This window comes from Rhodnius prolixus, unplaced genomic scaffold (assembly GCF_049639745.1).
Source record: "Rhodnius prolixus isolate KJV_2025 unplaced genomic scaffold, Rpr scaffold_7, whole genome shotgun sequence".
In the NCBI taxonomy this organism is placed as follows: domain Eukaryota; kingdom Metazoa; phylum Arthropoda; class Insecta; order Hemiptera; family Reduviidae; genus Rhodnius; species Rhodnius prolixus.
In genome coordinates this window covers 39,034,758-39,049,518 of record NW_027411582.1, presented here as the reverse complement: position 1 = coordinate 39,049,518, position 14,761 = coordinate 39,034,758, and the positions used below count along the sequence as shown (strand labels likewise).

At 39.2% G+C, this 14,761-nt stretch overlaps 1 protein-coding gene across 1 annotated transcript in view; it reads right to left on the bottom strand.

Annotated features, from left to right (window-relative positions):
• Octbeta2R (Octopamine beta2 receptor) overlaps positions 1-14,761 on the bottom strand; it is a 275,176-nt gene that overhangs the window by 154,012 nt on the left and 106,403 nt on the right. Inside the window, exon 2 of the mRNA XM_074115316.1 lies at positions 872-929. The gene's annotated coding sequence lies outside the window, so the exon portion shown is untranslated. The remainder of the gene's footprint in view (positions 1-871; positions 930-14,761) is intronic.

The window sequence follows — 14,761 nt, the reverse complement described above, 5'->3', positions numbered from 1 at the left end:
TGGGTTCGATTCCCCTGATCTAGGTCTTGGATTTCATTTAATGGTTAATAAATGGAATTTACAGTAAAGTATGTTTGCTAGTCGCCTCCGTCCACGACACCTAATTTGTTAGATGGACGTAAAGCCCGCCTGAAAAGATAGGCAATTACTTTACTTTTAATAAATTTAAGGAGGGTGTAGAGTTGATGTAAGCGTGGCTTTGTAAGTGGGAACTCCCTCACCCCAGTTCGAATCCCAAGGGCACCTCACTTTTTATTAGTTAGAGAAAAAATGTTAATAGTAAAGCTTGTGCTACCGCCCCCGTTCTCGATACCATATTGGTGAAAAGGCAGCATTTCCAGTCCAACCCTGAATCGTACTAAAATGAATTTCCTCTTAAAAAAAAAAGAAAAAGTTTTTCCGATGTGCGTTAATATACAATTTTGGATTAGCAAGAGGAACAAGATTGTCATGTCAATGTGGAGTTTCCGGTTGGAGCAATTAGCACCAAACTTCCGCTACAGTGATCACGCACGAACTTACAAACCCTAGGTGGTCCTTCCCCGCAACAAAACAAAAAGCCTGGGCTTATTAAAGTTCTTTTCCAACTTTATGGCTGCCAATGTTGCTGATTGTTGTGGCGTGATACGCTAAGGTGTGGTTTAGGCATTGTTGTTGCGGTACTTTCAAGCCCCACCTTAGTTTTTATCAAACTTACGAGAGGAAAATAGTTTTTACAAAGTAGTTAGGACACTCGTGTTGGTGGTAAAAGCTTTAATGGAGTTTAACTCTAAAAACAATAAACTAGAGAATAACAACTCTTAAGTTCAGCAAAGTTGAAGAAGAAGTAACATCAAAGTAGGAAAAAATAGTCACAATGAAATAGCATTACCTTTGAAAGTTTGGAGTTCGAGCACTTGGTCACAGATGGCTCCACCAAAAAGCTGAATCTGAAACAGTAAAAAAAGAAACTTATCTATTGTCTAGTTCTCAAGAGACTACGTCATTAAATATCCGGCGTGGACACCGGCACGACTATCGTAGTTTTTCAATTCAAGAAAAAACTGTAAACTATCCGATTGGGAAGTGTAAAGAAAAAAAAAGTTACAATGTAAGAAGCAATTTTGGCAATTCTCGAACCTTCTAGAAGGATACATGTTCACCAAAAGTGGCCGCTTAATTGAGGAATCGTTTTCGTCACAGTTGGCCTGGAGTTGTGGTATAGACAGCCCCCGGTATATACCGCCGGATCATAGGGCGGGATGTCTACTCCTGCAACCTGGCTACCAACTGGAGTCGCCTCCCACTCACAGTCGGCCTTTCCATTCTCTTAATTTTATCCTGACGAGTTCCCTTTAATATTGTTCATCTGGATCGATCTAATTTCCTGGCACTTCCGAGCTCTGGATGTGGCCACCCCGAGCAGGCCAGTTCAAACTACATTTCTAGAATAGCTATCACAAGTTGATGGTGTTCGCACGCATTTCTTAAGGTGATCTTCACGAAAGAAGATCTTCCAATCAATAAATTTTTATCCAAATTTAGAATTCAGCTTACATTATACAGAAATTGAGTGCGTACAATGAGAAAAGACAATGAGAGGGAAGCTCGCCTCCTCCTCCTCCTCCTAATATGCTCTTAACAGCATTTCCTTTAGGAAAATGCTCCCAACAGTAATTAGTGCATAAAACAGTGATCAAAAGTTGGATTTCCCTCACTTCTTAGTAAAACGACGGGCCAGTTAATTAACGACTGCAGGAAATATCATATTTCGCGAAAGCTGAGATAGTATCTCACGTTTTTATAATCACTTTCGCCATCATTATAAACTGATTAGGGTACAATCTCGGATACAAAATCGCTAATCAATGATCGACCACTGGACTTGGTTACTTCTCAGCTGAAAGGCAAAGCGGAGATACTGCGGCAAGAATCCCCTAATTAGCCACGCAGGAAGCTGTAATCCACGTCGTCCCCACCCGAGAGCGCCCTCTTCTTGGGCAAACCGTCTCTCTTTCTCCCCCCACCCCTTCCCACGCTAACCCAGGGCTTAAATACATCTTGTCAATTCCTCTGTACGACGACAGGCAACGCCCCTAGAGCGTAGTAATTAGTTACAAGGACTTGAAGCCAGCGTGTCTGCTATGGCAGTGTTTTCTTCTTCTACGAACAACTACTAACTTACTAACGCACCCTCTTCTTCAAGACAAATAGTAACTAATTACTCTGCCAAGCTTTCCTCCACCCCCACCTCTAACCTCTCTGGCATCGTCTCTGGATCTTGTACACTACAGCCTTCTTGCTACCTTCTTATATTATCTCTTGGGGGGCCTGCCTTTAACTCTTGTACGGAATATTTAGTGCACCCTGCTCGAATAGGAATGTTCCTTCTCTTTATAAGAAAGTTTAAGTAAATACCCTCCACTATATTGTCCATGGCCTAGTTAGAGATATTAACTGTAAGTGAAAAGTCTTAAAGTCAATTAAAAAGGAAGATACAAAGATAGATAAGATAGCGAACTCACAGGTAAATTGTAGCTCAGAAATCCAAGATACTATTCGACCTGTGACAAAGGATGGATGAATTAGGGGATGACTATGTAGTGCCCCAATGCACTGGAATAGGAGGAGATAACGGACTATCGGAGATTATAGGGAGGGATGCTGGAAATCCATCGATTACAATGACTCTAAAGTTCCACTCAGATAATGCCTGCAGATGCGCCATCTGGAAGCGCAAACAGTTGCATTAAAGTACAACGTTTGTCTTCGTGGTGCTTTTTCCTAGTTTGAAAAGGGAACAGTTTTAACTTAAAAAAAAAAACAACAGTAATTCGACGGGTAACCATCAACATGGTTTTCGTTTTAACCCGAGGAAATCATGACACTCCAGTTCAGCCTGTATCTAATCAAAGTAAAACAGGAATAATCGATCTTAATGAGAACAGGGTGGCAAGAGATTAGACTGTAGCCGAGTGAGACGTACTCTAACTCCAGCAGGGCTTTACTGGAAAAGGATAGTCCTGTAGGAAGATTTAAGGAGCGGAGGAGCGGCGGCGAAGGGTGGAACTTGCCGAGGCACTCCAGCTCCGTGAAGTGCTAAACCTGGTTCTGGAATACAAACGATACCTTCTTCTTCCCACCCACAAATCCAACCGCCACGCACACCAACCCGCGGACAATCCTCTCCACAGTTCCAACTGGGACTTCAAACTCGCTAATGTCTACTTCAAACTTTCTCTAAACATCTTTTATCTCTTTTGGTTTTGTTTCTAGTTTTTTACAGGGTTGTTTCAATATAATTTCCTTTCTATATTGTTAAAAAATATTGCTTTCCACACTTTGTACTTGTCCACCCTCAGCTAGCGGAAATAGGATGTCCTACATTCGAGTTTTCACATTAAAAATTAGTTTGAACACTCACACGACTATAAAATTACAACAATTCTGGAGTTGTTGGCTTGAAATTAAATACTTCTGGGAATAATGTTGGAAATCCACAGAATATAGTCCGCTGACTGACTTCTAAAGACGTGTGAATGTTCCACACAGACTGGTCTCTGAGCGCATCACTGCTACACAAAAGAAAACTTTTCTTTGGACAATTTACAAGAAAAACCCAATACATCATCCAATAATAATAGAAGAAAAAGAAAAGAAAAGATGTAAAACTTCTCGCTTTGGAAAACTCTCAATTTTCCCATCCATCAAAGTTCCACTATGAAAAACATTTTTTTCCACCTCATTAAACAACACGTTGTGCGAAAAAGTGCGGTGAGAAAATGGGGAAATCCGAGCAACGTTTTCTTTGTAGATGAATGTTCAGCTAAAATAACCATCTTTTCAAGTCAATGCTCTTGGTGAATCCATACAAGTTAATGGTGATGGAAAAACTGAGAAAATACAACTAGAAAATTGTTCTGTTCTATCACGTCATAGTGAAAATTCAACGGTGTGCACACTCACATGACTTCCTCTTACTCTCAGGTTTAAGTAATGAGGGAAAATCTATTTATTAAAGAGGAGCTTCCGGCATGCCGAATAGCTAAAAAGTTTGGGAAATTTATTCCCACATTTTATTCTTATTATTATCAAATATGTGGAGGCTACAATATTAAGGAATAATATCCCCAAAAAAGGGCCTTAAAGCCTGACCTTCCAGAAGAGCCCTTTCTTCCAGTCGAATTATCCAAAGAAATCTGTGCCGAATAAAAGCTACAGATCTGTTCAATATACCAGTGTAGGGATAATCATTGGGCTAAAAATCTCAAAACCCTATTTATTAGATTTCGTCCCTTCCCTTTGACGAAAACGTCATTGAGCCGTTCCCTAGCAGCATCTGAGGCTAAACCTTATTATTCCAATCTTTCTGAGAGATGAGGATATGGAAATGGTGCAAATACATACGCACGCATGTACACCCAGAGATGTGAGTAGAGTGAACGACGACCATCCAGTGATGGAAGCCGTTAGTTCGCCCAAGGTTGGCAAGCTTACACAGCAGCCATCCTAGTAGATCGAAGTTATGTGTTGAGATGGTCACTACCGTCGCGATGTGGATTTGAAGCAAGTGTTGTAGTAGACATGTTGTGGGTCAGACAGTTGTAATGATTGTGTAGATTTGAGTGGAGTTTTGTGTATCGAGATTGGGCTATTTCAATAACAAGAGGAATATTTAGATCAGATTGGAGACGTAGAAGGTAGCGTGAACAATAGTTCATAGCAATAGCTCATAGAATTTTAGACTGTAAGTTTTGAAGTCGGTTGATATCCGATTTTTTGGCACTTCCGTAGAGTTGTATTCCGTACGTCCATATTGGGGCAAGCAGAGGCGGTATAATAGTGATCGTTTGTTCGTCAGGGTCAGTTTACTCGTAGAACGTTTGTCGAGTAGTCTTTTTAATATTTTTATTTTAATACATTTTTTTGGGCTTAAAGTAAAATACATTTTTAGTAATGAATACACTTTGTATTCGCCATAAATAAAGTTACTAAAAACCGGGAATGCAAAAATATATATATATATATATATTATATGTATGTATAAATCAGTCAGTAGAAAATATTTGACGAGAACGCTAATAAATCAAGGATTACAGAGGATACAGAGTGAAATATGAAGTGATGCTGGAGACAGAGGCGACATTTTTACCATCAAGCCTTACCGTATATTATTGTTGCAAACTTGACGTAAATATTTTGACACGTTCTTTGATCCGGTTACTGAAAATAAAGTATCAAAAAAAGTGGAGCTTTTTCCTTATTTTTAAAAAAAAAAAATAAATGTCGATGTACATAAATAAATCAAGAAAATTTGGACGAGCAGGTTAATGTGCAAGCCAATAGATTGGGCGTCTGAGCATTCATGTGTCCTTGAACATGTAACATGACGTTCTTGTTAGTTAAACTCGTACTCGCTTTATGGTTGGACGTTTATTAGTGCGCTATATGGTAAACTATGTTAGAGGCGTCATCACCAATATTATGGACTATTCCAGGTCGTCTAATAACGTTAGACTATTAAAGCTAGGATTCGCCTGTAACAATCAGGGAGGTTTCGGTGAATTAGTTTCAGGACTAGCACAGGGAGGCTTCAAGACAGTTGATAAGTGGTTCAGAGATGTGAAGGAAGTATATTAATTCCCTCGCCATCCTAAAAGCAAGGATGTTCCCTTCACAGAGCCGAGAAATTCTTCTTTTTTTTTCTTTTTTTTTTGTGCAATCGTTTCAATAATGTATAATAATAATAATAATTTTTTTTTAATGGAGGGGGAAAAATGCATTATGCATCGTCGTAGAGCAATACCCACGGTATGTGGGACCCTCACCCACTGGAGTTGGAGGTGGTAAAAAACCCACCTCCTCAACAGGCAGAGAAACCCACCCTGGAACCACTTACGTATTACTTTAGGGTGGTGCCTCACAATAGCTCATGCGAGCTCCCACCGGACTTGATTAGACTTTATTACGACAGGAGCAGACGGAAGCCCAGCTCCTGCTTCTTTCTTTTTAATACTACCTTGGCAAAGGTAGCCACCTGGTCCCAGTAATCTCTTTGGGAGAGCATAATCTCAACTATATTTTCGGGTGTGATTCTCCCGATCTCTTGCTCTAAGCTCTCTCTCTCCGGCACCCATCTATCACACAGAAAGAATGTGTGATGGGCGTCATCGAGGTCAGAGTCTCCGAAGACGCATGACAGGTCTCCAACTTTCCCCATCCTGTACAGGTACGAGGTGAAACACCCGTGCCCCATAAGAAACTGGGTGAGGTAGTAGTCGACCTCGCCATGCTCTCTTCCGGCCCACACAGAAGGGTTGCCAATGAGCCGCGCAGTCCATCTGCCTCGTGTGTCCGTCCGCCACCTCTCATGCCAGGTCCGAATTGAGTGATCCCTGGCCACCACTTTCGCCTCCGATCTTCCAAGAACTTCCCTTAAATCATAAGCCATCTTACGTTCCTGGGCCATCAAATCAATGGGAATCACTCCAGCCACCACCAGTGCCGCAGGCTAATAATAATAATAATAATATTAATAATAATAATAAGAAGAAGAAGAAGAAAAAGAATAATAAGAAAAAGAAGAATAAGAATAATAAGAAGAAAAATAAGAATAAACGCTATATTTAAATTAAATTATTTGTTTACATTATATGAAGTTAAACTAAAGCATGGCATGGCTAACTGCAGTGCATATATTTCTGGAATAAGTGAAGCTGATACAACATGATACATAGAATAAATACATGGACAGCATGAATGGAGAATTCATCAATTGGTTAAACTCCCAAAGAGGTTATAGTTCCAACTATTGTCGACTGGCTCTTACTTCATTCAGAAGATCGCGTGGCCACCTGCTCTTCAGCTGCCTGGGAGGATTTCCTGGTTAGAGTGGCAAGATGGAGATACTAGAGGATTGGGATGTGAAATAATTGAAGTTCAGAAAAATTTAGTAAAATAATGCGGGGGCTCATTATTAAACGATTGCAGAAAATGTTTATCTTATCCACTCTTTATTCTTCTGGCAATCTTTCATCGAGTAGGATTTAAATTTTAAGTAAAATAAATAAATATTGAAATAATAACATCAATTAAGCCGAGATTACAACAAAGATTTCGGAATTTCATTTTTAACTTTTAAACAAGTAAAATACTCTAATTTACAAGTCTATCACCAAAGTAAATAGCACTTAATGTAAAACTTTGTTTTTAAAGAAGAAAACAGTTCTGAAACTTACTCGTAACCTCCTCATGACAAAACAGTTAACAGAAATGAATACAAGAAAATCTCCTCATAAGAGTGCTGCTTATTAAACAGGATTAAACATGAAAGTGAAGAATCCTCATAATTATTGTGCGCGGTTTGAAAACAGCAAAATTAAATATGAAACTTTCTAGCGGAGAGGGGGCCCCGTTGAGTTTAAAATTACATGTGAGCATAATTATAATTGGTGGGGATTAGCGAAGTATGTGCTTTTGGGGGCGAAGTATGTGCTTTTGGGAGCGAAGTATTTGTTTTTATTTCGACAATTTAAATGGAAACACAGCGGAAGGAAGAAGGTAACACCGTAATTGTATGTAGATGAAACAAAAGGGGGGGACTTTATTGTTGAATTTCTAAACTTCCAGCTGTATTATATTAAAATGAATTCAGTTCTCAAAATGGAGGCTCATTGTTTGCAGGGAAAGATATCTACTTTAAAAAGGACGAATGAAAAGCATTTGTTTTGTTAAAAAATTAATTTCTGGTTCTTTTACTGTTTTAATAATTTTCGATTTGACGATTTTTCAAGATGGCGTTTTGATGTGGCCTGTGTTCGGGAAAATTGGTCTTGCTCCTGGTTGAGTTTTCTGTCCCAACTCAAATATGGAAAAAATCATCGAAACTTTAAATTGTAGTCGAAGTTCACCTGCCCCCTCACTACAGGATTTTATTAAATAAGATTTGGGACAAAATCAATCTACCCGGAAGTGGCGGCCGCTTTACTCAAGTTTTTTTAGGACTTCCTCTAAAGCGGCTTCTTCTTATTCTGAAAAAGAAAACAGAAAAGTGGATCTATTAAGTCTTATTATCTCAGTGGCAATCATTTTATCAAAACTTTTGAGAGAGTTTAAGGGTAAGCGCTTTAATCTCTCTCCGTCAATAGGGATCAATTACGTATCTAGTACTGCGATTGTTTGCACTTCCGGTTTCGAGTTTTCACCGGAAATAGCCGTTTTTAGGCACAATCAGATTGAATAAAGCATGGACAAAGCCTTAACTGGAACTGCTAGAGAAGAATCACATCATGGACAAGACAACTTTTAAGTCTGCTTTCACCTTCTTTCTTCTAAATTCTCCTTCATCGAGTTCTATTAGAGAAATATTTAATATAAACATTCTATATTCGCAAGCTTGAATCAAAGCATCAACTTTAAAGGTAATTTTATTCGTAGTTTTGAAGAAAAAGGCAAATAATGGAAAAAAAAATCGATTCACTAAAGAAAGAATTATGGTCAAATCGATTTTTTCAAAACCACTTTATCCAGTCTCTAAATGAAATATCAATTTTTAAATTTATGTTTTCCCCTCGATTTTCGGAGTTTTGCTAGCCAAATTACCGGACCATACAAATAAGACAGACTGTAGGGCGGTTCCAAAAGGGGAAGGAACGCAGGCAGTCCAAAATGCCCATTATAAGACAGACTGACAAATGCACTTAAAATTTGTACAAAACAACTTTTGATCACATTAAGCGACAACAAAACGAGTGAAAACCCAACATAAATATACTTACATTAAAAAGATATACTTACATAGTAAAATAAATAAAGCACATAGCACGAAGTTTTAGAAAGGTTACTTTAAATTTTAAATTCAGAAATAAATTGCTAGAACTGTACTAGAACGGCCGCTGGCTGTACGATGAATATGTAAAGTATTATCGGGGACTGAGTGCTCAGTCAAACTTTACCACTTCAGTCAAAACAACTCCTAAACTCCCTCTTCTCTTGCAAAAACATGTGGGGAATAATGCACTACTGTTTGGGAGTTGAGATGGGTTTTAACGTGAATGGGTTTTTGTTTAAGAAGGGTGCTCGGGAGGAGATAGAAATATGGGTTTAGTTTTGAGGGTTGTACTAGAGGAGTTTGCCGGACTTAAAACCCTACTGTGAACCCCAACTGCAATAGCAGCTGCCCCAGCAAGTAGACACCACCCCAAATCCTTGCATAGAGTAAATTATTACACAAACACAAATCTAAGATAGCTTCTAGGCTTATTATCAACACCGGATAAAGAGGGTGGCTAAATTAATGAAATTTGACTCAGAGATTTTGATGCTGCGGAGAAAGCAGTTATCTAAAGCAAACCGCTTCCCTCTTGGTGTTATAATTGGGCAGATTTTCCCGCCTAGTTCATGTCCGGGCCGGATAGTGGCCCTTCCGGTTTTGCCAATTTTACTTTTGGTTTAACTTAATAAAGTTCAACTTTATTACAAAACCCCCCAACCCCAAAAATCTCTCCTCCCACTTGCTAAGCCTGCACACAACGGCGGCTTTAGTAGGTCTGGCGGAGGGGGGTTTGTTTTATGAAGAGAGAAGCGGGTGGAGAAGAAGATGGAGTTCAATGGTTTTGGAATGCCCGTTTTAGTGGAGGAGGAGGAGCAGGAGGCAAAGATGTTATTTAAGTGGGTTTTATACATAGTTGAACCCCTGGGTATACACCGCTATATCAGTTAGGCTGTGAGCCATAACCTATAAAACAGGGAAGGCTTGGCGCTAAATGTGTTCTCTCCGAGCCCTTTATCCATCCAGCAAGGGCCCTTTGTAACAAGATTTAAGGGTTAGCGGTTTGTTGCTAAGTACCACAATAGCATTTAATGCAATAAAGAACTTATGTATTTATCGGGCGGATATCCTGGAATAAGTTTGGCAGAGGAGAACTTAATTCTTGATGAAATTCCCTCCATTCCCTTCGTAGATTACACATTGCGGGATTATGTAAGAGAGGACGCCAAATTTGAGTTGTTTTCACGTTGCACCCTGATAAAAATAAAGATCTGGGTGCTTTTTTTTTTTTTGCCGTTAAACCCCAACCTTAACCGCACTGTAAGGGGATGATAGCCCAACCCCCAATCTTAAGTTTTTACTAACATTTGTCTGAGCATTGCGACTGTCCGTAGTTCGCATCTCATGTGAAAACTAACACGGCTTTCTTTTGCTAAAATCTTCAAACACATACAAAAAACAAATTTCCCTGGAAAAGTCACATGTGCATAAAAGTTCGGAGGAAATCGTACAAGCGGGAAATGGTAGGGAAACAAGGAAAATCCACTCAGTTGGTTCCCGAAATATCAGCAACCTTCCTTAAGACACTTCGGAGAAAAGCCTCCCATCTCTTCTTTCAGAAGGCTCTTTACAAAATTTTCCTGGAAAATGGTTTGAACTTAAAAGTTATCGATCCCGAATCATTCCAGGTTGAGGGAATTCTATTACATTCACAGACTTTTTTAAAAGGAGACCTTCAAAATGTATATTTCTAGCGTAATTTTCAATTTTTAAAAATTTGCTAAAACAGTTTTCACAAAGCAGAAAGAGAAATTGAAAAAGTGAAAATTGAAGGAAAGCGGATTCGATTCTTGGAAAAATTTTGAATTGTAAAGTCGCTCGTGTTTTCGTTCGTGTCGTCAAATAGAACAATTTTTTTTTTACTTTAAAGTTGAAATATTTTTTCTTTTCTTTTCCTCAAAGAGTCGCTGACAGCAATTTCCCTTTGTGTAGTTTTTCTTTGTTTATATTTTAATATAACTTTGCCACCCCCGCACTCATTTTCAATGGGTTTTCTTTTTTCTTTTTTTTTTTTTGTCTTATTGTGTGACTAATCAAGAAAAGGAGCCGGCGGGTGGATTGGGTTGCAAGAAAGCTGGCTGCAGAACAATATGAATGGAGAGAAAAGGCCCTGGTAAAGGGCAAGCAAGAGGAGGAGGAGGAAATTGGAGGCAGTGTGTTGATGACGACACAGAGGTGAGAGGGCAGTCAGTGGTGTGATCTTTCATCATGGGGGCGCTTTCTCCTTTGTGAGGAGCGGCTGTTTGAATTGAGAGGCGGCAAGGCAGTTAGCTGGATATTAGGAGGAGCAGTTGGTGCCGCCTCCACATCAGTACGTATAGAGCGACACGTAGGCAGGCCTACCAATTTCTGCTCTAACTAGGCGAACATTTCTGTAACAATTCCGCTCGATTAATCCACCCACAATTAACAACTTTCATTTCATCTATTTAATTACAATCAACAGAACATTGTGCTGTACGCTGCGAGGATGGTACAGAATCTCCACAACACACTCTGAGTGGAGAAGCCACCCCAGTGGTAACACTCCTAACAAACTTCCACTTCTATTGGCTCTGTTTCAATTGGCGAAGTCACTGTTTAAGGCGTCTCTAGAAGTTATCTTGTAAGAGCTGTGGCAGACCAGAGGATCCTGATGAGCCAGTTAGTTAAGATAGAATTTCCTGTAACGTCACACCTTGTCTGACGTAAAGTAATGTTTGGGATTGATAGTTTGATTGGTGACATAGAAAGGAGCGTTAACTATAAAGCGAAGAATATTAGACGGCAAGGACTGGATCCTTTGCAGATTTGAGCGTTTGGTTGAACCCTACTTGGTCGATGCCAGAAGAGCTTTAATACACTGACATAAGTAATCAAGTCTTTGATCGTCGAGAGTGAGTTTTGATCTGTTGTCGAGTAGTCACTTCAAATTGTTGAGCGTTCTGTTCTCTTAAGTCGTGTACGAAGATTCCAAGAAACTCTTACCTGAATGTAGAGCCCTAGGCAGCGGAAAGCACACCTCAACCTAGATTATCTACGGCAGGAAGAGAGACAGAGCCGAAGAGACTGGGATAACCCCTCATATCCAACTCCCCTACCGAAGATTGAGAAGTTTTTCACGACGCCTTCTCAACTTCGAGGAGGCGCCTAATGCTTTTTAATGCGTCGTCTATCCTTTGGGAGAGACTTCAATTGGGCTGAGCTGGATTTTACTGAACCCACAGAGTTGCGAGCATGCATATTCGTAAGGGATGACCAGTCCAAATGGTTTGGAATTCCCTCAGAGAAACCTTCCGTCCTGAAGTAAGGGTAAGTAAACAGATGAAATATTCATTTCCACAGGTGGAAAACCTCCCTACTCTAACAGAATTTCCCAACTAGAATGCAAAATATTTGTCTTTACAGTTTAGGCTTAAACAACAAAATTAAAAATTAACACGCCCCAAAAACAAAGATAACGAACAGTTTACAGAATCAACAAAATGAACTTACTAATCTGTTGAGATCAGCTTAATTACGCAGAGTATTGTTTGTGTTGCCCCAATTTAGCAGCCCCACTAAATGACGTGTGCTCGCATTTCTGATTCTGTCCAAAAAGACTGCGCGTTTTTCATTGCTACATCATTTTGGAAATCAAAATACTATTAGCCAGCACTCCTTATGTCTGCAATTTATTTAAACTAAATTCTTCAAACTTCCTTTATTTTTCTTAGGTAACCGGAAGTGCCATTTCAGGAAATAGATTTTCCAGTTTTTTTAAAAAAGATTTTCTGGAAATCAGCAGCGAAGATTTTCTTCAAGCTTGGTGTTCTTATTGGAGCGGAAGTAGTTTTACATTATTTTCTAACATTTTTCCGGGGAAATTTTTAGACTGTACGTGCTTTAGTTTACAGAGTTAGCAGCGAGCCCTTTGCAAGTGTAAACTAAAAGTACATTCAAACCACTATTCCGGAAACTATGCAGATAACCTTTTTAAACGACCTTTTGGCCCTCTTGATTGATCACTTGTCTTCAACGACGGAAGTCAGCAGATACTGTTGGATGATGGCCCGTTATTTCCTCTGTGAGTCTGTGAAGGAGATCCCCTGTGGCATTCTCGTTGGTGCAAAGACACAATCAGCGTCAATGAAGACATCAAAGAGATTAACGCGACTCCCAGGCTGTTCACATCCGTCCTCCATTTGCTTGATTGTGAACAAGCCGGTGGGGGGGGGGGAATAATGGAGATGGACAATCATATTCAAGAATTAATTTTTGCTAAAACGCTTGGTATTTAGTTGTAAATAAGTCGTCCATTATTTTGAGGAAAAACACAAACTAATTTCCTAAAACCGGTTTTAATCATCTTGAGAGCTTTTTCTTTGAGCTTTGCTAAATGATTTCTCATTATTCTCTTTTCAGTCTTTCTAGTAATAACTTTCTCTTAAAGTAATTGTTGGTTTAATCAAAAAAGCTAGATTTGGCTAAATCTAAAACATTGAGCAAGCAGAGAAAGTTTTGATAGCTAAGAGTGGGAGAAATCCTGCGATCTTTCATTTTTCAGCAGTTTCCACCGGAAATGTTTGTTTCAGGAAGTCCATCGAGTTGGAGGAAGTGGTTTTTTAGGAAAAATTGCCTGAATTTGTGCGTCTGTTTGTTACAAAACCAGAGAATCCGACTGTTAGCGATCAAAGTCTCTAAACCGGAAGTACCAATGGATTTCCCACTTTTCGACAACTTTTTCGAAAATTGCCCTCGTGAATTTTCTTTTAACTTCCTTTTTTTCCACTTAATATTTAACTGAAACGGAAAGAACTGAACAGACTATTCAAACTTCTCTCTCAGACCTCGACAAGCGATCTAAACTCTCACTAAACAACAAATGACTTATCTACACTATGATACTAAAACCTGTCTGGAGACTTAAGGAATGGAACTTTGAGGCTCAGCCAAAGCTTCCAATATCTATAAGAATCCAATCCTTCCGTCGAATCGCTAATGCTCCCCTTACTTTGTATTAAACTCTACCTTGCACCGAGATTTCCTTGTTCCCCTAATGTTTCAGAAGCTGCTGTAAGATCCCGTTACATTAAATTCCACACTTCAATTACCTCACATCCCAATCCTCTAGTATCTCAACTTACTACTCTACCAGGCAATCCTCCAAGATGGTTGAAGTGCTGGTGGCCATGCGATCTTCTAAATGAAGTAAGTGAACTATTCTTCTTTGGGAGCTTCACCAATGGGTGAACTCTCCCCTCATCATATTTATGTATTTATTCTATGTATCATGTTGTATGTATCAGCTTCACTTATTACAGAAATATACTGCAGTAGTGAAAATAAATAAAGTAAGAAAAAAATATTTAACTTTTATTTGTTTAAGCTTCTTGAAAAAATTAGTTGTTCGTCATTTTGAGAAGGAATGAATTAAATACCCATAAAAATGTGTCTACAGTTCAAGAATTGCAATAAAGAAGGCGTGTGAGTGCCCACACCAAAATTTTTTGATTTAGTTACAGGTTTTTTAGACAATAACTTAGACTAACATAAATTAAGTGCAATGGATAATGAAGAAGACAAAAGTATAATCCTTGGGCGAGGACGCTGCTTTGGAGATCTAAAAAGAAAAAAAAGGATAAAGTTGAAGCCCAGAATTGCAGGACACAATTTCTCTCAGCATCTCCTAACAACAATCAGAGCGTTCCTTATCTTCCATCTCCTCCAGGAACTCGATGTCCCCTCTTCCTTGCACTGCCACTAAAATAAAGCTGTCACACTTCCTCCAAATGGGGTATCAGTATTTCCATCATCTCAAGACGCCCAGAAAAGTAAATAACACTCCCCCTTTATTTAAGTCCAAAAAAAGAAAATAGTGTACTAATCCTATTAGGGGGTCCCGTCGGGAATTCCTCTCTCCGTCTTCTCCCGGTATTCATTAAAAAACTCCAGCGGATTATGGAAAATATAAATGCATTCCACTTCTCTCTC